The sequence below is a fragment of the Pangasianodon hypophthalmus genome, chromosome 20 (assembly GCF_027358585.1).
Source record: "Pangasianodon hypophthalmus isolate fPanHyp1 chromosome 20, fPanHyp1.pri, whole genome shotgun sequence".
Taxonomy (NCBI): Eukaryota; Metazoa; Chordata; class Actinopteri; order Siluriformes; family Pangasiidae; genus Pangasianodon; species Pangasianodon hypophthalmus.
The window spans coordinates 6086887-6109844 of NC_069729.1; the positions used below are offsets into that span (position 1 = coordinate 6086887).

General features: G+C 38.3%; 1 protein-coding gene and 1 long non-coding RNA gene across 3 annotated transcripts in view; one reads left to right on the top strand and one right to left on the bottom strand.

Moving 5' to 3' along the window:
* The first annotated feature begins 6765 nt into the window (after positions 1-6765).
* Positions 6766-22958, top strand: part of ncoa3 (nuclear receptor coactivator 3) — a 37482-nt gene continuing 21289 nt past the window's right edge. The window contains exon 1 of the mRNA XM_026935235.3: positions 6766-6922. The gene's annotated coding sequence lies outside the window, so the exon portion shown is untranslated. The remainder of the gene's footprint in view (positions 6923-22958) is intronic.
* On the bottom strand, positions 12074-21708 carry LOC117599888 (uncharacterized). Of its 2 annotated transcripts, none has more exons than XR_004580197.2 (3): positions 20917-21708; positions 20251-20330; positions 12074-12358 (listed from the first exon to the last, which is right to left on the bottom strand). It is a non-coding gene; the product is annotated as an uncharacterized LOC117599888 (long non-coding RNA). The 2 variants fall into 2 exon arrangements; XR_004580198.2 differs by having other exon boundaries at positions 20251-20337.

Below are 22958 nucleotides of genomic sequence, written 5' to 3' on the forward strand. Positions count from 1 at the left end.
TAAATAGTTTGCAAAGTGCAACTGAGTTGCTATTTTGAAACAATAAAGCACACTGAGATGTACCTGAGTGTGTTAAGGGAGTCTTGATAAACTACAGGCAGTAATTAATAGATTCTGGTCAAATATATGAATACTGTAGGCCATGGATTATGTAAGCTCCAAAAGACCTAATTTCTGACTGGTGTCTTTTTGTCACGGTTGTGCAACCAACCAATATACTGTCTATAAAAGTAAAACAATAGAAACAATGCATTTTGAACTGAAATAAAACTCTCTCATTATGCCATACCTTATTTACATCAGAGATGACAATTAGTCTGGGTGAAATTTCTGTGATCAGCAGTAACAATTTTAAAAATAATAATTTTATAGAAACACTGCAAGAAAAGAGAAGGAACTGGCTTGCTATTGGACACAACTTAATAAATTGTAAAAACATTTGAACTTGGTAATGAGGTGTATAAATTTGTTTCATGGTCTATTATACTAAACTAGCCCACTAGATGGATGTTGAACTAGCTAGCTATGTGGTCAGTAGGGGTGTAACATTCTGATGAAATGCAACCATTTAAAAGGCAACTCGATGCAACAATCATAAATAGAGTTATTATTATCGAAAAAGAACAAACAACGGGGTATAAAAAAAAAAAAAAAAAAAAAAAAAGATTTTAAACTGATGTTAATAATGAAATAGGCTAGCAAGCTGATTTTCCCATCGCTCTGATACTTTCAAAATAGTCATTCTCTACTTCATCATTATTTGCGAATTAACGGTAGGCTTTAAAATTCTGAACAAAGTTGGTCATATATTGATCTGAGGTTACTAAATCAAAACGGATTGAAATTGTATCCTATCATGTGGACACCTGAGGTTTACAACCTTAGTGGTCAGTGACTCCCAATGGTCCATGACAGGGTGATAGTATAGTTTTCAATACAGTTTTGAAATTGCCAAATTTTTAACTGATGATGGTGATCATTGTGAACTACTCTCAAAGTTCCTATGGTCAGTGAAGAACAACTTTGTAAGAACTGCTACGTCTCATAGTCGCTAACGGATTTCTTCTGGCTAATTTATGAAAAAGACCAGGAATTTTTTTGCTTTTTGTTTCGAGAAATATTATCCAGCAGTAAAAATAATTGGTCAATTACACATCTGTGCATTATAAAAAATATAGTAAACATCACAAGTAGGCATAACTACTTGGGATGAAAAAAATAACCAAACACAACCCATAGTCACAGGTCCAATACCGGGCCGAGCTGAGGTCTTATTTCAGGTGTTTATTTAAACCGCAACGCTTGCGCCTGGTCAGAAATGGAAAGATGGACTTGAATGGGTAGGTGTTGGTGAGGATGGGTCAGTACAGTGTACCTTTTGCTCATATATTCATGCTCTAGCGTGTCCCACCTCAGTTTACTGGTTATAACTCTAAATTCATGTGAAACAATCAAATTATGCCAGGAGCTGTTTATTTTATAAGCTTAATAATGTAAAAACAAGCATAAATTATGTAAATTTTAAAGTAGTTCATTTTAATTTTAATGTAAAAATTGAAAAGGTCCTGTAAATATAATAAACATTTTTCAGTGTTAGTGATTTGGTTTCTGTGGTGGGAAGGTTCAGCTCTAATGCTTCCAGTAAATAAATACAATGGTGCTTGTATGCTAATATGTAAATTAGTATATTATATTCACAAGATAAACACGTTATGTGATCATATGGGATTTTTTCTCACAGGAACATTTTTAGGAAACCACTGAGGAACCTCACCTAGCATACTAGCTAAGAGTAAGATTATCTAACATTAGCTATTGGCTGTGAGTGAAAGCCAGGGACATGTGAAGGTGTAAACTTGTAAAGTTGTAAATGTAAAGACTATTTTCTTCACAGTATATGAGAAGTTACAAGTATCAGAATTCAGATAATTCTGGTTTGTTTGACTTTTTTTTATATAGCTAACTACTGGTCACAATTATTAGCATAATGATACAGTTTAAGAACCGCTAGCTGGCGAGAACTTGCTTTATTTATCATTTTTGAAGACATACAGACAGTATGTATCTGCTGTCGTGACAATGTCTTCCTAAATTTAAATGAACAAAAGAGTGTTTTGCTTTTTACTCTGGCCATAGAGGAGAAGGAAGGAGTGATGAAGGAAATGTTACAAGACTCGACAAGCGTTTACCTCAGCGCCAACCGCGCGCGCGCGAAGCCTCGAGGACAGACACCTGAGGTGCTCGAAACTAGCGCGCGCCTGGTAAACCAGTCAAGAGGCTTTTTTCTGTGCACGCTGAATAAATAAACCCTGTTTACTGTACAGACGATTAATCTTTATAGTTAAGACCCAAACCTGCAGAGTGTGTAATGTAGTGTTTCCCTGTCGTCTAGTCTTCATGCACTGCTATGATTATCCTATCTCCCGTTCCTACACACCTGACCCAAGTCATCAGCTCAACAAGCCCCTAACATTAAGTGCAACCATAAAAGGATAAAAAGCATAACGTGTTTTATGTTAGTGGATAACATGCTAAACAGTGGTTTGCAAAGTGGGGTCCTTGAAGCATGGTCAGGGTTTGTTACAGGATGGAAATCACAACCCATTATTATTATTATTATTATTATTATTATTATTATTATTATTATCATCAAATTAATTATATTTATTATTTAGTTATTAATCTGTTTGACTTACTTACATCAAGTGAATGGTTTTAATCCAAACCTCATAACTCAAATGCAGCTTGGCCTGTGAATAGGTTCATCCTGGATCTCAGGTATTGTGTCAGTGCCAATGTTCTACAGCTCTGATAAATAACCAGAACATTACTGTACATGTTTATATAATAAGCCTAATATTTGAATAGTTAAATTATTTTTCATAAAATTGTATTGAGGGGGTATGTGGAATTTATTTCCTGGTTAAAGGGGTTGCTGACTGCAAAAAATTGAGAACCCCATGCTAAAACATGCAGCTCCGTGACCAAAATCGAGGTATTTATTTGATAATTTTACAGATTTTCCTACAGTCTGATATGTTTGGAACTCTATATCCAACTGAATCATGCTACTACAATCATTTTACTGTGGTACTTTATGGTTACTATAGGTAGTATTTTTTTTTTTACCATAATACCACCATGGTTTATATGGTGCTTTATGTTTACTGCTCATTTAACTATGATATTGCTAAGGTTTTACGGTTTTATGGTGGGGATTAATAAAGTTTTGCAGCAAGGGACACCTTTAACTGTAAAATAAATTTCACGGTTCCTCGTCGGCACAGATTTATATTATGAACTTAATCCATCTATTCAAATACTAGACTAAGTATTTGAATTTGAATTTTCAAAAATCTTTTGACTATGTATTGTTGCCTTATAGCATTTTATTCTTTCCACCAACAGTACGCATTAGGCCCACCCTGACATTATTTACAGGCCGACTCATTTTTGAGTTATTGAAGTATGGATTAAACTCATGTTACCAGTCAAAGATGCTAATAACTATTAAAACTCAGTTATAAATATGACAGCTTTGATAGTGGTGGGTTGTGATTTCCACCGTTGTATCAAAACACTTTGAGAACCACTGCTTTCATGCTTTTACTGTGGTTCTTATGTTAACTGTGTTATTATAGTATTATTATGATGATGACATTCCCATAAGCTGCTTTTGAAAGACTTTGTTAGCTATTGAGTTTCTATTTACTGTGGAGACATGAACATATTTACCATATTTTTCACTTTTTTACCATATTTGTAACAATATTTTACATATTGTGGCCACCTTGCTCAAAAATCTATTCTGTTTTAAGTATGTACCAGTGCAAAATGCTTGTTCAATTATATAATGTACTTTGTGTTGCAAGGTTAAAATATAAATAAAGGATTTCTCAAATGAATGACAGTACTATTCATACATGCCACAATAAACACTTATCAAACATTTCTGCAACTGCAAGCGTATTTCCCTTTGAGTTTTGAATTGTGAATATAGTCATAGCCGTAAAACTATGACACCATAATAACTAAGCTATTAGCATGGTTTGCACCATGCATGGTTATTGAGGTGTTATTATAATGAATTTGCTCAAATGCTATTTCAGTGAAGTTTTTGTTAAACAATTTTTAACAATATTGCAATTAAACTTTGACCTGATGGTGTCTCCTTGTCAAAATGTGCAACACAAGGAAACACTTGTGTAGATCGTGTGATCCAATCACATGAGTTTTACAGCCATCGACAGTTGCTGTTTACTCTGTGTAAAGATATCAGTCCACTATTTTGTCTTTATATCCGCATGCTGATCAGGGCAAGCACATTTATATAAAAGTTTCACAATAAAATCTCATCCAATTTTACTACACAACAGCCTAGCTTTGTGCTCGAGTGACTTCTGATATTGTAAGCTGACCACTAGAGGAAGCTGTTCACCTTGTCGGCTCTGTCAGCGTGGTGTTTGCAGAGGACAGCTGTCTGTGAGACTCCCTGCTGCATTAATAAATCAAAACACACATACACACACACACACACACACAAGAGGACTCTATACCAGGGATACAGAGAGAAATTGTACATTCGTTTTGCCTACCTTTACATTAAAACTGACATCCTGAACGTGTTGTCCGAAGGAGTATTTTTCTAGATATAATTTTTTTTATAATTCTTGCCATGTAAAATGAAGGACAAATGCAATTCTGTTACACCCTGTCAAATATCTCAGAGGGCCAAAGGTTTTGGTGTGGCTCTCATAAAAATATACACAGGATGATGGTTGCAATATTTCATTAACTCACACACACACACACGCACAGGCAGTGAACTTTTATTTCCCACAATAATCCTCTACCCATTCGATGCACAAATCTATTTTACGTATCTATCAGGGTTAGACGTGACCCTCTCAAAGCCGGAGTGTGTGTGTGAGGGGGGTGTTAGGGTGAGGTGAAGAAGAGAGCTGGGTGATTGGATGCTTGCAGGTAGATGATCTATAGGCACACAGACGATTAGGGGCTATCTCCTGTCCTTTCAAACCCCAATCTCTTGTCCTTTTCAAAGGCTGCAGAAAGAAGTGGGGGGTGTGGACGAGGAACGCATCTCTCACTCACAAGGGGGGGTTTACTAGGGGTCTTTTTGCTGGAACATGGGGGAAGGGTACAAACAGGTCTATGGGCCTCTGCTGGGTGTCTGAGGAATGTTATTGAGGTGTTCTCACTCTCATACACACACACACACACACACACACTCATACATTTAAGATTTAGTTGATGTTGTATGCCTCCAAAGTATGAGTACGAGAGACAACTCATTGTTCTGCAGCACACATTTTTAATGTTCTGCTCCCTATCGTCATAGAAAAAAGAGTTCTTCAAAGATTCCTCGGTATATTTAAGGGTTCTCAGCTTTTCAAAGGGTTCTACTAAGGAAACGCTGTTTGTAGACTCCTACATAGAACACGGTTCTAGGGTTCTAGATTTGACCTAGAATGTCAGATTGTCTCATGTTGCCTATTCTGATTTGACAGCAGTATAAATGTATAAAAGATTTAAATTTTATTATCTTTTTTAAATCTTATCACCATTATATAAATAATATTGATAAGCACAGTCATTTGTTTGGGGATCAACCTTGGTGGCATCTTTTTTCCCCCCTATTTACCACTTATATTTACTTTTATTTTACCTCGTTACTCTTATGGCAAAATGAGCAGTTATATTGTTTATGATATATTTCATATATACAAGAACAGCTCATTTTGTTCTATATTTCATAGCACAGTTACATCAAGCACTTATTATATTATTATTACATATTTTTGACCCAAAGAGAAGAGAAGGCTTAAAGTACTGATTCATGTTATAGGTTTAGAGGGTTAATCAAACCAAACTTAAGCCCTGAATATGGCATTTTTTTTCTTCAGAATTTCAGTTCGGATTGGTGTGCCATTTGCATGTCCACACATCCTCGTTGGGATGTGATTAGAGGCCGGTGTTGCAGTCATGACAGGAAACAGCAAGCAATGAGCTAATTACAACCCCCTCCTCCTCCTTCTTTTTCTCCCTCTCACTCCATTCTTTCCCTTCCCCCTTCTGTATCCTCCGTCCTCTCTCTCTCTCTCTCTCTCTCTCCCTTCCTCCCTCTTTAGCACTGTCTCCTTCTCCAACAGTTGAAATCCTACACTGGTATGCCTGCGAGGTCACCATGGAGACCAGGCCACAGCTATCTTCCGTCTCTGGTCTTCGGAGGACACCTACAGCATCCATAGGGCCCTCGATAGTCTGATTTCACTCCTCCACCAGTTCTGACATCATATGCGTGATTTTTGACAGTTTGATTTTTAATGTGTATTAAGTTGTACAAGCTTTACTTATATATTCACCGAGGCCTTGACAAGCACTTATCACATGCATAAAAAAAGATGGATGGATTTATTTACATTTGAATGTTTTTTTATTATTTGCTGTATGTGCATTCCATACTGAGAGCATACAGAAGACAAAAAGTGGAGATGAAATACTTAATTAAAATTTAGTACATAGTTCAACAAGTTCAACACACACACACACACACACAGAGACAGAGAGGGGGACAGTCTGGGCCTACGTGCTCCTCTTAGTGTGCTAAAAATAAACGTACTATATATTTTTTTTCCTAATATCGCTACAACTTCCCATCTCCTTTTCGATATGAGGGGAGTTCGTGAACTTGTAGTCCATCCTCCCGCGGCTGTGCGTAGACTCCACGACCTGGAGAACTACATTACCCAGAATGCACCACGCGCCACTCCGCGCTAGGCTTCTCTCTGCGCTCGGGGAGTGTTTCCCATTTAAACAAACACAGCTAGCGCGGAAGATGGCGGAGCGTTGATTAGTGGCTTAAAGGGAACTGGTGTGTTTGAAGTGGACACATATTAACCCGGTAAGTGATCGCGTGTTATGGTACACGGAAAAGCCTTCAGATTGCAGCTGTGTTCCAGCTCGAGCTCGAGCTCGCGCTCGCGTTTATACCTTGCACTTCTTTTCTGTCGCTTCCTCTGCGCGCGTGAGCTGTTCACTCAGAGAGACAAATAATCGCACTCGTAGGCTCTACCTAACACAATGCACCTCTTCTCCTTCTCCTTCTTCTTCTTTATCATCACTGCATTGGATTTTTATCTCTTTTTTTCACTTCTCATCGCAGATCTTTCCGTCTTAGGAAAAGTGAAAGCCCTGAAAGCACGCTTTAGAAACTTCACTCCTGTTTGCTGCACACGTTTATGTTATGATCTCTTTATTTCCTGAACCTCACCACTCCAAAACACTCCCACACTGCTTCTAGCCTGTGCACTTGATCACTTCTGTCTTCTTTTCTCCTCACCAGAGCTTAGATTTCCACAATCAGCACTGCATGATCTTTTAACTCGACCAGGAAGTTGTTGTTTTAAAGCGCTTTAAAACACACACACACACACACACACTCACACAAGCGATCAGGATGAAGTTAAAGTTGTGAGCAGCAGATTGTGCTGTGATCAGGCTTTTAAACAGGACTTCTCCTTTTTAATAACATGTAGTTATGAAATAGACTTTCATTAAGATTAATATTTAATTAAAGCCCTAAGGGGAATCTAAAAAGTCTTTAAATAAATGTGGGTTGAACACGACTTCCTGTAAGCTGTATATCCATACACACACACACACACACACACACACACAGACACACAGATTGCATCTCTAAATGCAAGCAAACACATCAACAGATTTTAATAGATACTTGATTGCTACACAAGATATTGTGTTTTGGTTTTTACATTATTTTTGTGTTGTGTGATCATAAAGGCATGTGACAGATGGGTAAGAAAAGTGTGTGTGTGTGTTTTGTGTGGTGGAGAGTCAGATGTGTGTATGTGTGTGTGTGTTTTCTGTGGTGGAGAGTCAGGTGTGTGTGTGTGTGTGTGTGTGTTGGGGGGGGGTGCTTTAAAATCCTAACTATGTAAAATAATATGCTTATATTTCTTTAGACTCTTGATCATTAAAAAAAAAAGTTTTACACCCCATAACAACCTGAACCACAAACAGATTTGTTCACGCTAACATCATTCTAATGTGTCATGAGTTTCTGTTGATGTCCTCGTCCTCGTTATATATGACCCATTATATGTTATATATGTCATTCATACTATCAATAGGCTTGAGATTCGGTAATTAGTAACAATAGACATACTAATGTACAAGGTGTAAATTCGTAACGTCTGTAATGTAACACACAGTGTGGTGCTGATACATCAGGCTGTCTCTCGCTCTCTCTCTCTCTGTTTCTCTCTCTCCCCCCATGTGATTACCTGTCTTATCAGTGACACATGGAGGTGCAGATAGATGACGCCTCGCTTCTGTCCTGACGGAAGCACTGTCAGGAAGATGTACAGGACTGGCAGATTTTTTTGTACACGCCATTCTTTATAGATATCAGTGATTCAGTTTGGTTTTCAGGATCACAGAGAACGTATTTGACTAATATGGATATATGTCACTTATAGTGGGGGGGAAAAACATCCAAGTCATGCTTGCCCTTGTAGGAAGAGTTGATTTTGCAGTCTGCTCAATTTATGCATTTTTATCATCTTGTCTCTCGTCTAAGAAGTTTTAGATAAGTGCTACGTTTAGTCCTGCAAATGAGTTTTACAATTTTTCTATTTGTTGCTATTGTTATTGCGATCATGTCTGAAGGATGAGATAAAAAGGAATTGTGATTATCTGTCCACATATGCATGCGCACACACACACACACACACACACACACACAGTGAATCATGCGCTTCTCTCGGTGTGTGGGAAAAGACCCTCTGAACTCTTCCTCGCACTGACCGCAAGCAGAGTCCCCTCCTCCCTCCTTCTCTCCCCTTTATCTCCTCTTTTCTCTCCGTCCCTCTCACACTCGCAGGGGTGTCAGGCTGCATTAACTATGAATCAATCTTGTGTCAGACTCTTTGACTGTAGCTGGGGGTCGGTGGCTGAGGGCGTTCGTGGATGCAGCGTCCTCCTCCACCTCCGTGCGCTTACCGCGCATTCTGTCACTCATTAACGCTGCGCCTCTCTCTAGGGACTTCGTAGGTTTCTGTGGCAGTTTCAGCTTGCAGCAGACAGACCAGTTTTTTGGTGTTGCGTCAACACGGCAGGAACACACCCGCTCGAAACATAGCACGGAGAGCGCGTAGGTTCTGTGCTTTCCTGTGGTGTTTTGTTGTATTGCAGCGAATTTTGTGTGTTAGACACTCTCGAGACGATATTTTCTGGAGTTTGAGTAGCTGTACTGATCGTGATTGTGCTCAAGACCAGAAGAGTGCAGTGTGAAAAGTGGATATCTCATCACCTCTCTTTGGCACACTGTCTTTTTGTAGACGTACGCTTTTTTCCACCAGTGCAGTTCGAGAGCTTGAATTGGTGGCATTCTTTCAGTGTGGAGTCAGAGCTTGTTTTCGTTTGTGTGTGTGTGTGCGCGTGCGCGTGTGTGTTTGTGAGTGAGTATGAGAGCGAGAGAGAGACAGAGAAAGAGAGAAAATAGTGTGCATGCGAGACAATTGCTTCTAGAGAGGAGGGCATGGTGTGTGTGTGTGTGTGTGTGTGTGTGTGTGTGTGTGTGTTAAAATTAGGGTGTGCAGTGTGGCTATGGGAGGGCTGCTGTTGACAGTGTGCTGAAACAACAGCTTGATTGTTGCCCCAATTGAAATCTGATACCTTGGCCTTGGTGGTGGCTTTTTGCCTCAGGCTAGTTAAAGGTGTTGCACAGAGCTGTGGCTCTTATAACTCCTCCACTGTTGTGATCCCAGCCACTTAGACCTTTTTTTTTTTTTTTTTTAAAGATATATTCCAGTACCATTTTCTCAAAAATTTATTTGTTGCATGCTTCTACTGAATTTTAAAATAATAAAAATCTCTCAGTCTTGTACATTGCATAGACAGCATAATTGCTTTTGGAAACTTTACTACAGCACTAATGCATTAGTGCAATATTCTCCAAAAGTTGTTATTATTATATTCATGTCAGGCTCAGACCTGATAAGCAGTAAATCTAATCTTATAACTTGGCTGGAACAATTTTCCTGCTCTACGCTCATTTGAATGTTGTCTTTAGTGATGCGCGTCACACATGCAATTTGTGACTGAATTTACTCAGCACACGTCCATGTGAAATCATACCTCCTTCCTTTTAGAGTATTTTTCTACCACACACTCCAGTATGGCCGGGTATGGTTACACATCCAGCCTTTTTCCATTGCCAGGTGACTTTTACTGTAACTAAGTTCCTGTTCTGAATTTGATTACGCTTTCTGCCTGGACACCAAATAAGGACGTGTGGGTGAAGCTTGAATTAGTATAGACCTGTACCTGGTCAAACACAATTGCACAGAAATCGTCAGTTGACTGAATAAATAAATAATTATAGACTGGATCACAGGGTCACACTGTATGAGATGATGTCATTTAGGCTAAATCTTGGTCACGTGCTGTGCTAGACTGTCTAATCAGTTAGGTTATACCATTAAGATGCTCTCATGATGCAATATTGCTACTATTGGTGACATTTTTACGGAGCCCCTTAGGGGACATCATGATGGAAAAAAATATGAGATGGAAGGAAAATTAATATTTCAATGCTTTTGCGTTCGCTTGCAAAACTTTTGCGTTCCCTCAAGAAAATTTGCGCTCTCGCATTCTTTTTGGGTTCTCTCACAAAGATATTCGCGTTCGCTAGAGAACGCAAAAATAAATTGTTAGAGAAAGCAAAAAATGCAAGAGAACGCAAAGTTTCTCGGGGGAACGCACACAAAAGCATTGAAATATAAATTTTCCTCCCATGTCATATTTTTTCCATCACCGTGTCCACTTAGGGGCTTCGTACATTTTAGACCAGTGGCGGTCATTTTCTTAAGGTCCGGCTACGTAAATTTCCTTCTTTACAAAAGACTGGATAAACAAATAACGTGACTGAATGGTGATGAAAGTTACCTTTTAATGTTTAACCATTAGTAATTAGTTCATGGCTATAATAATATAGTAAGACATGTTACCACTTTTGACTAGAGCCATAGACTCTGAACAGATACAGATACTTCTCTGTTCAGTCGTCTTTTAACATTCTTTTTTCATCATTGACCTTTATTGTATTTTTTTGCAAGTCATGTTGTTTATTCATGAATTGGGTTTTTACCTAAATGCATGTGATTGGCTGCAACCGAGGATCTACTACAGCAGACACAAAAACTTTTCAGAACTACACTTTTCATACGCTGATTCATTCTACTACAGTATTTTTTTGAGTGCACGGATTGAGCTGAAGAAATACTTTGCTGGATCCACATCTGGACAGGGTCTGCCAGTTGATGACCCCTCTTTTAGCGTTCACATTCCAAAATTTGCGTCAAAATTCCTGACAGAACTTGTTTGTTAGCCGTGTTGTTTGATCAGAAAGACAGTAAATCGAGTGCTGGTGAACACATCATTAAGCAGCCTAAGACCTCTGATTTTAACCCACAACCACAAATTTTCATTATTTGAACATTTTGTCTGCAACAAGATTATTGTAACGAAAATCAGACATACTGTATAAATCCACATCTTGACAGAATTTAAAAAAAATAAATAAATACTAGCTAGCTAGAAACACTTTTCTACCACACAGTAAGGCACAGCACTGTTCAGTAGTTGGAGTTTGGTAACATTCCTATTGAGTACAATGAAAAAAAACTCTCAAAGTTCTATTTGCTTGGCTACTTTATTTCTCTCTATAAATATAAAAAACATCAAATGCTGTGCAAAGCCTAAATCCAGACTGTGAAGCGTCTCCGTTGTTGGTGCTATTATCAGTGTTTACCCTTAACACTAGCATTGCGTGAGAAACAGCCTGCAGAAAACTCCACCCACATTCACAGGTACAGTTATGCAACTGGAAATGAACACAGAGATTATCAACCAGGGTATGGAAAGTTCTGGATTTAAATCATTTTCCCTGCTGTACCACACTTTCTGATGGACAACTAAAGCTTGTATAGCTATAATGTTGGTTATCAAAGTGATTATGACTTTGAAAAATTCTCAAATATGTAAAAATATTCAATCACACGATACAATAACCCATGGACATACCGACTTTTTTAATTTAATTTCTTTATTTCATGGTTTACACTTGGTTCTAGGTAAGGAAGCACCCAAGCATACTGAAACATGTTCACTTAGCAGCAGTCTTTCATTTTTCCATCCCATGTCACCCAAAATGATATGCGTTCGTCAATAGTAGGCGTTTCTGCTCCGGTGGTTGCCATGGTTTCCTTGGTAGCTCTTAGCTGATAGAGTGGTCGTCTTCACGTTTGTTGCTTATCTGTGCGCAGACAGGTGTGTGATTTATTATACTCAATAAACCAATCTATATATGATCAGAAGGGCTAATATAAGTAAGCAAATTAAACTTTTATGTTAATTAGCATATTTATTATTCCCAACTGATAATCAAGATGTGTGCTGGCACTCACATGGCATTTTAAATGTTGGATATAAGAGAAGGGTAGAGGGGGGAAAAGGGTAAATCTTGCTCTTTTGTTCTTCCTTCACTCTACGCCCTGTATAGTTTTATACAAATTTTGGTTTTGAGTTTTAATTTTATGCTCTGTCCTTCATTCAATTCAGTTGAGTATTGTTTTATATATATATAGTGTTTTTCTCAATAGAATTTGACCCAAAACAGCTTTACAAAATTCCAGATGTAGATTTAGATCCCTAGTGAGCAGCCCAGAGGAAAACAGTAGCAAGTAGAGGACATGAGGAAGAAACCATGAGAGGAACAAGACTCAAACGGAAGTCCATCTTCTTCTGAGTGACACCAGATAGTGGGATAGCGGGATACTATCCTACTAATTCAGACAGTAGTGTTTTAGTATGAGCGTCAGTGTCTTTATGATTACAGCAGCAGTTCTTAGGTACAGTAGTGTTTTAGTATGAGCGTCAGTGTCTTTATGATTACAGCAGCAGTTCTTAGGTACAGTAATGTTTTAGTATGAGCGTCAGTGTCTTTATGATTACAGCAGCAGTTCTTAGGTACAGTAATGTTTTAGTATGAGCGTCAGTGTCTTTATGATTACAGCAGCAGTTCTTAGGTACAGTAGTGTTTTAGTATGAATGTCAGTGTCTTTATGATTACAGCAGCAGTTCTTAAGCATCTCATATGTTTGGTGCTTTGATGGAATTCTTGTTGGAACTCGTCCAATCACTGAGAAAACCTAAAATGGCATGTCATTAGATGTTGCGTGACAAAGAAGAGTCACTAGTAAACACAGCATTCTAATTTCACCCTCTTGTTGCTAGCTTCAGCACAAATGAAGGTGTAGAAGGAACAGTGTGGTAGTTAATGGGATAATTAGTGGTTAGTGTTCAAGAAACCAAACATCAGCTATGCATAAATCAACCCTAAGCTGAAAGCTGACAGAAAGAACAGGGACATGGCCAAAAAACAGCCTCTAGTTATGTTACAGACAGCATAGCTATTCTGTTTCATTAGATAATTTTTTAAATCGTTGCTTCTTACTAATCACCTCAAGGACAAAGTGATAAAACTGACATGTGCTTGTAGTGCATTATGAGTAGTACAAAGGGAACTTCGGTCACCAAGCCTACAATTTAAAAAAAAAAATACTATTCAGTCTTGTTAGAACCAATTCCTTTAGAGATCTGGCCTTTAGAGTGCCTCATAAAAAAAGAATGATGTTTTAGTAAAATCACTAATGAGACATGACTTCTAGCATTTGTGACAGGGCAAAGGTTTACACTTCAGTGTGTGTGTGTATGTATATATATGTATGTATATATGTATGTATGTGTATATATATATATATATATATATATATATATATATATATATATATATATATATATATATATATATATATATATATACACGCACATATATATATAATGTCTATGCGCCCATAAATTGGTTGGAAATTTATGAGTCACGGAGGCTCTGCATGGAATCTGTGTTTGTGAGCGTGTGTGCAGAAGTTTACGGCTCTCCTTAGCACACAACAGCGCAGGCTCAAATTTAAGAGGAATGTGTACGTTGTGTCCAGCTGCGGTTGCTTGTGTAAAGCCCCGTTGCCATGACGACGTTCCTCCGTGCACAACTCAAGGTCATCAGGTTTGTGACGATGAACTGGATAGGCTTGATGACGCATCACACGTGCGCACACACACACACATACAAGCACACACATACATATACACACACATGCGCACACACACACGTTTGTCATGCTATCCTTGTGAGGACCCTTCATTAGCATAATTACTAATGCAGCTAATTAATGCAGCTAACGTGCAGCCTTTGTAAAAAGTAGTTTTCCTTGTGTGGACCAACCAAATGTTCAAATCTGTCAGATATTCCTAGCCTTGTGGAGTCTCCAGCAAGATACAATATAAAAACTTGCCCACACACACAGAACCAGAGATAGGATATGCACATTAACATGCAATAATGGTTAGAAACCATTAATGAATTTTACTATTTTTGGTCATCTGTGTAAACAAGGTTGCTGGTAAACAGCAAAAAAATCTATCTAGATGTAGAGATATTGTGCATTTTGTTTGAGTGTCTTAAGAGTCATTGTCAGGTTCAGCTGTTGTAGATTAGGCCCTGATGTATTCTGCATGTGCTGTGTTGTTTAGTGCAGACAAAAACCGCAAACACCACCCGCGATGGAGCCAGTGAGTTTCTCAAGATTGAGGTATTTTTCGTAGAATAAATAGCATGTTTTCGTAAATATCAAGCACAACAGATTGTTGTTTATGTTCTAAACCGCGTCGTGTTATACTCTGGAAAGTGGAACGAGAAGTGAACAATCCCCCATTCTTTCTCACTTTCTCGCTCTCTCGCTCTCGTTTTCTGCTTTCTCTTGCTCTGCTGAAGAATGCTCGTAAACCGAGTTTACCTGAATGAGTCCCTAGGAGGGGTCCACTCCTGTTACTGCTGTAAAAAGGTAGCTGTGTGTTTGTGTTATGTTACGGGCCCCCTAGTATAAAAGGAGAGAAAAGTTTGGAGTAGCGGCCTAAACGTTACCAGATGCTTTCTTTGTCAATCAGTGTGCATGGAAAGAAAGAGAGAGAGAGAAAGAGCGTCAACTCTGGGTGAACTTCTGAACTGCTTAGTAGCCACCTTGTTTTCATTCTGCCAGCTTCCCCACCCCCTTCCTGGTGCTCCGGCAGGCTCAAAATTTCACTCTGTAAAAACCTCAGGTCCTCTAATCCAGGTCGGAAAGCAGTAGGAGTTTTAGGTAGCTTTTTGGAAGTGCAAGTTGGTTTAAAAAGACTTGATCATAACTGAGAGTTTGACAGTTTAGCTGGGACCCCCCCCCTTCCCCTTTATTTCACATTGATAGAAACTGGAAAACTACATTTAGCTTTTTCAACTAGACCGAAAACAAATGCAATTCACTCAGCAGATATTGCCAATCCACTGAAGGGGAAAGGACACGGGTCATGACAGACACGTAATTTGCTTCTTATAGCGGTTACTTTTGTTTCGCGCCAACTTCTTATCTAGGTGAACTGTGACCTGTGAATTCACATGTCTTGGTCTTGAGACCCAGTAGAGCCAAGAAGACAGAACAGTTTTATTTGATGGGTAAAAATGGAGGAGCTGCTAATTAATACGTAGCACATCGGATTTTGCCTTTCTTTTTACTTACTGTTGCTTGGCGCACATCTGAAAAAAAAATACAAATAAAAAAATTTGCATTTTCGTCCACTCACATGCATGTTAGTATCTCTGAATAGTCATAGGCATATAATCGCAGGTAACAATTTAATTGTCTTTTCTGTTCACTTTAACAGTTACAACATAACATTAATTATCTATGCTGAACATTTAGCTACGTTAAATTTCCATTTCCCTTTCTACAGCTGAATAAAGTATATAAAAGCAATTACTGAAATAAAGAAATAGTTGGACAATAAACAATATACTTTTACCAATACTATGAAAATATTCAACACTAGGTATACTAAACCTTGCCGTCTACAAGGCCACTAAGTTATAACTGCACGAAATATTGCTGTCTGATGACAAAATGTAGCTGCAGATATTTCATAGACCAAAGAATGATTAAACTAAGATGGGTTAGCAGTTCGATTTTATCAAGAAACTAATTAAGAATGAATGTTGTTTACAGTGACTACATATACTTGATACTTTGATACTGTGAATACTTTTTTCCATGCTGCCCCCTCCAGCTCTCGTTTTCTGAAGTTCACAGGAACTCGTAGTTTCTTTCTGTGTAATTCCCTTTGTACCAAAGATTCTTTTCATTAGCCTGGAAAGCTATTGGCTTTTCCATGAAATCGGACATCCGGACATCGGATCTTGTTCTCAAGCTGATCATACGGTGATGTGTGTCATCGGGTCAATATTGAGTGACACACACACACACACACACACACACACTTACACAATGTGCTTGAGTTGTTCCAGGAAGTGCTGGGTATACAATAGCAGGTTTTACCTGGCAGAAACGTATTTCCTCATGGTGATACTTTCAGTTCTTTATTATCATACATACAGAAGTGTAGCTAGTGTTATGTGGGTTTCTGTCGCCATTATTAAAGGTTTGACTAAAATAGGAGTGGTCAAGAAATTTCCATGAATAATTAATGGCGCTTGTTATTTATAGACCGGCGCATGTTATGTCCCAGCCTGAGTGTGTGTCAACTTCAGAAACGTTTGTCTGAAAATTAAAAGAAAAGAAGTGCAACAATCCTCTCTTCCTTCTGAATTACCGTCTAATCGAAACTTTGTCAAATCAAAATGGGTTTCTGTAGCCAATATGAAAGGTTAAGGCTAAATTAGGATTCAGCTAGAAATTTCCATAAGTACTTAATGCCACTTGTTATTTATAGACTGGTGTCCCAGTCTGAGAATTTCAGAAACAGTAGCATGTTTTTTTTGGCTTAAATGTCATAAAAGTATTGACTATTACTTCTGTTTGTAACGCAATGACTTAACATGTTCAGTGTTGTTTAATAGTATGTGAGTGTTGTATGCGAGTAATGACTACTACATATCATGCTCTGACTGTGAGTCTGCTAGGCCATCATCATGAGCGTTGCTGCTAAGAATAACCCATGTAGCCCATCTGACAGCTTGCACTGTGGTAAACGAGACTACTTCCTGGTCTAATGTCTCTGTTACGTCGACATGGCTCCATGATGTCAGTCATGTTTGTGGTCTGTTGTCAAGGCAGCGAAGCAGACGGTGCACTACGCTCTGTGATGTTAATTAAAAGAAAGGAAGTACAATGATCAGCCTCCTCCATCTGAATTCCTGTCTAATCGAAACATTGTGGCACAAAATAAAATGTCAACAGACATCACAAACATTACCAAGCCACGATTTCCAGATGATGAGAAACTGTTCAGGTTGATTTCCCCTCTTTCTGTAGGGGTGTTGGTTATTTTCTTGCAAATCACAGTTTTCAGAAGTGTAATTAAGGGGAAAAGAAACAATTTGGGGGTCTAAATTCAATGTCTGTGTATTTTGAAAAATGGTTCTGAAAAAGGTTAGGGTGGGACTTTTTTGTTGACAAACCACTGAAGAGATACTTCAGTACAATTAGCAGCCAGACAGCCTTGCAGATATTCAGGCGTCTAGTACTGGGAGTAATTATCAGCCTTGCTTTGCAAAAGATAATGTAGCATGGCGTACAGTAAATCACCTCAATATACATAACGATTCATGTTGCTCTTCGATATAATTACTACTGCGGTACAGCCATAATACCGGGCACAATGAGTGCTTAAAAATCATGTGGAAGCCTTATTATGAGACTTAGTGGTAACCTATTCTATCTGCCTTATGGCTAATATTGCACAATCTATTGATAAATGGTCTAACTACATTGCCAGGTTTTGGATTTTTGTTGAAATCAGTACTATGTCAACAATAAAACTAGAAAACCCACTGTCTTTTCTTTGAAACAAAACAACTAAAATGAAATTGGACCTCATTTGTCAGACTGGATATGAATAAGTTTATCCGTAAATCATTCACCAGGGCTTTTACACAAGATTACTTTACTGGAAGATTTAGCACATGCTGTGCTTAGGAGGCACTCTTTCACTGTTTAGTCGTCATGTTTTCAGCTCTCTGTGAGTTTCAGTCGGCGTCACTGATTGTGAATAAGTTGTGCCATGAACATGCTTATGTGCTTATGTGCATGAGTACAAAGAAAATCAGCAGTACTGAAACTTTTGTGAATTTGGCAGGAATTTTTATTAAATTTTTCCCCCTACAAAAACGTTTTGCGAGTTTGAATTCTGAAAATACCACGATCATCTGAGTCCAAGAGAGCAAAATTAGCCATGCTTTCTGGGCAGGAGGGGTGGCATACTCTCTCTTCCCTGTCAATCATCGCAACACTGGCAAATAATGGCCAACTGTGAGTTAATGCATGTGGAAGGGGGCAAATAGTGCTGTCCTCCGAGTGTGTTACATAGCCCTGTGATGCAGCATGAGCAGCAGTTTGAAAGATGCGGAACTTGGAAGAAGCTAACGGTTTTACCCTCCCTGGTTGGTAAATTAGGCAGAATGGTTTTTTTTTTTTTTTTTCCTCATAAAAATGAAAAATTGATAAACAAAGCCCATTATGCATGATATCAATAGATGTTGGGTTGAAATGCTGCATTTGTAGTCAAATCACTCAAATTGTGCAAATCAAGTTAACTTAAACTTAAATATGTTCAAGCTGAACATACATTCCTCTTTCCAGAAACACATCATAAAAAGCATTTCAAATTATTAAGTGAACAAAATCATTATTCAGGACTTGGAGCTTTGTTGTAGGTCTTGATAATCCTGGTAAAAATGATTCGTGCCTCCCAAGCCAAAAGTCAGGTAAATTATTATAGTTTTAAGATAGTGTATTAAAAAGTACAGTATACTGACTGAACATTTTCTTGTTCAACAGCAGTTTAACCAAAGAGGAACCAGCGCCAGGGATTCTGTAATCATACGTTGTTACACATCATGGCTGGTACGTTGTGTACGTGACAGTTGTTTACTCTGTCACTCATTAGCTTTTCTGCTTAGATAAGAACGCAACTTGGCTTTTTCTGTAAGTTTAAAATACTGCACAGAAAAACCAAGTACGTTAGGTGTAGTTATTTAAATATCCACATCCAAGCCCATTATTTACTTCTTCAAATAAAGCATATACTATATATATGTAATGTGGAATAAAAATGAAACATTGTCTATTGTCATAATTATTTTGACAATATTTAATTATTATTCATAATTATCATTATAATGTAATTGTCAAGAGTTTTTTGACAGGGCAATGGTGTGGAATAAAGAATCGCAAGAAACAAACAACGAATATTGCCTCATATTAATCAAAGTGGTGACTTCAACCTCTATATGGAAATACTAATATATATTCATCCACATCCATTGGAGGGATTTTTTTCCCTACAGCCTGACCAGGTTAATAGTATATTGGCTTTAAACCCGAATATGTGGGCATTTTTATATTCTTAAACAAAGGTTGGATTAATAGACACTTTGTTAGATGGAAAAGTTGAGGCTACCTTTTTGTCTATATATTTTGCATTCTTAAGCAGTCTTTAATTTTGCATATTTGAGATATTACAGACACAAATTTTCCTATTTAGGCTATTCGCCATTTTATGTTACTGTTAGTATCTTTGGTTAAAGATCTATACACCCAGGTCAGTATAAAACACTATAAACCCGTGATAACATTTTAAATCTGTTTTAGTTAATCACAAATGTATTCCCTTGTTAGGGTAGCCATACATTATTCATATAAAAATATTCAAATACAGAAAAAGTTAAAATACCCATCCCTTATCACCTATAGACTGACATTAGTGCCATATATCGTATAACAGATTAATGGCACATGGCTATTTGGTGTTTACATTCTCAATAATGTTCCTCTTCACTCATCATCTCAGGACCCTTTCTTTGTTACGAAGGTGATCCATTTAAAATCAGAACAAAAGTGATGTCCGCAACGGTGGCATCTGACCTCCTGACCCTTCACCTGGGCTTGTTTCGATCTGCCATCTAACCAAACAGTGCCACAGCTCACTTCAGCGAGCGTCCAACCCTGCACCATCAGCAGCGTGTGTCTCCACCACGGGTCAGGGGTTATCTCGGAGAAGAACCGAAAAAAGCCCAACAAAACCACTCGCCCTTTAACCCACCTCATTATCTTGGCAGATTGTGCTGAGTGGTGGCTGTCACATCACAGCTTCTGTTAGCTCCGGAAAGCTCCGCCGTTCTTCTGCGAACTCAAACAAATCATGCAGTTACGCAACTAGCAAGATGGGTGGTTAGGAAAGAGCTCAATCACAGGGCAAGGTTTCATGTAGTTCAGTGATGTTAAGGAGCAAAGCTTCATTCTAGCTGGTTTTTATAGTTATAAATGATTATAAATAGTAAATATTAATAAATTAGTAAAAAAAAAAAAAAAAAAAAAAAAAACTCTAGAAATAGGTCGAATCAGCTTATAATTGTTTTATAATAATTTCATAATGAGAAATTAGATATATTTGCATATGTTGAAAATGTTTTATTTGACTATATATATATATATATATATATATATATATATATATATATATATATATTTCCCTTGCCTCAAGACTAAGAAGACTGCTATGAAAATTAAAAAATTAAAAAATGCTGTGTAGTGTTATACAATACTAGATATTGTACTAGATATTGTAATATTTACACAAATAATACGTAAAACTTGGTGATTTGAGCCATTAGTGGTAACACAAGGGGCTCATTGATTATACAGTTTCTAATATATATATATTTATTAATCAATATTGTTTTTATTTTCACATTAGTGAAATGCTCACTTGCTAAAAGTCCAAAAGCCTCCATACATAGGTTGTGCCTTCGTCAGTGGATGTTCATAGATGTCTACTTCTCGGGTGGTCCGCAACACTTCCAGTCTTTTTGAATTTGTTAAGAAGTTTGGCAACAGTGTCGTGTGTGATGTGCTTGCCATGTTTCCTGTTAAAGTCCATCGCAACCTTGCGACTGCTTCCTGATCCAGCCGTGAGAATGATTTCAACACGTTCTTCTTTTGTCAAAAAAGCATTCTTAAAGGCTGAAAAATATATATAAAAATTATATAATATAAACTATGTATGGAAAATTCTGGAGGGCATTTTGCTAAAAAGTGTTAATTTCCCCTATGTATGGAGACCCAGTATTACATGATGGGAAGAAATTTCACGTACACCAGCTGTGCTATTAAAATGAATCTTCAGCATGTTTCGGGCCACTCGTGTTATCAGGAAGGTTAGTGTCCACTGTTTTTGAGTAGTATAGTGAATTACACAACAGTAGTTTGCGTGTGTGCGCACACGTGATCACTGCAGCGTGTTAACCTTTACTTAACCCCCCGCTCGAACACATTACGGCCATATGATAAGAGAATTACAAATTCCCCATTGGTTTCTGGAGGTGCACTTTGCATAGCTTTGTGCCAGCTGACTGCTTACTCATGGCTCAATTAATTTCCAAGCAGGAACTAAATGCACCCTTAAAAGGTTCAAAGAAACCGTTTAAAACATTTCCGACCATATTGCTGGTGTAAACTCGATTTGGTTGATTGTTAGTCACCATATCTGTGTGTTCGGAAGCTGTGGATCTGTCACTCGTGTTCCCGAGGGCTCCTGCCCCTCGCGACCCTTCTGTGCGCTCAGCGTTCATAAGTCATTTAAACACGCTTTTAATAGTGTTAGCCTGCGTTCGAGCTCGAGAACAGAGGGGGGTTACGGGCTGAGGTCAGTCCCACAGGGTCAGCGAAGGGCATTCGGCTCACTTCGCTATGAAAACTATATAATTCGATTTGTGAATAGGGAAGATAAAGAGGTTGAAAGCACTCGGTCGGGGCCCACGTTGGAGCAGCTGCTGAATGAGATAAGAAAACAAACCCAATAGGGAGTAAGATGAATATGATCTTGGGGCTGTAAGTTTGCATTTTGCAAAAAAATATGTAAAATAGTTACAGGTAATGCCATCAGTATAATCATATGTCACTGGACTCGATAAATAAATAAATCACTGTTTCATGCTGTCATAAAGCAAACAAATAAATTTGTCTCTTTTTTTTTTTTTTTTAAACTTATGATCATGTGGCAAAATCCACGTTTTGTTTCTATTCCCTCCCTTTCTAGTTGCTTCAAAACAAATGTGACCTTGAGCAACGGGAAAGAAACCAAGTGCTAAAAGAAAAGGTAAAGACAGCGGTGGGTGGGAAGGAGGGAGGAATGGGAGAGAGAGGGAGAGAGCGCAATCTTCCTGCCAGTCGAATTCTTTTGCGAGGGTCAAAGGTTGGCTGCCTCGCTGCTATTGGCTGAGGAAAGGTGAAATTAAAACCACGGTAAACTTTTGACCCTGCAGGAGGCATGCAGGAACGCCCAGCGCCAGCGAGGAGCCGAGGCCATGCTCCTGAGAGAGAGAGAGAGAGAGAGAGAGAGAGAGAGAGAGAGAAAGGGAGAGGAATCAGCACAGCTACACTCTGAAATGAATAAGAACCTTTCAGCACCTGAGCCATCAACATTGACTCTATGGAAAAAAAGAGAGCAAGAGAAGGGAGAAATGCAGTGTTTTTAATTCTCACTATACCCTCTGTGTTGTTCTCACTTCCCCCTCCTACTCTCTCTCTCTCTCTCTCTCTCTCTCTCTCTCTCTCTCTCTCTCTCTCTCTCTCTCCTCAACGGGTTCAAAAAGCCATGGATGTTTTTCTGAGTGAAGCAAAGCTCTTAAAATGGGCTTTTTATGAGGAAAATGAGGCCCACCCTCTGCCTTTTCCATTTGCTTGCCAACGTGTGTGTTTGTGTGTGTGTTAGCGCGTGTGTGTAAAAGAGGTAATGCTACATTAGCTCAC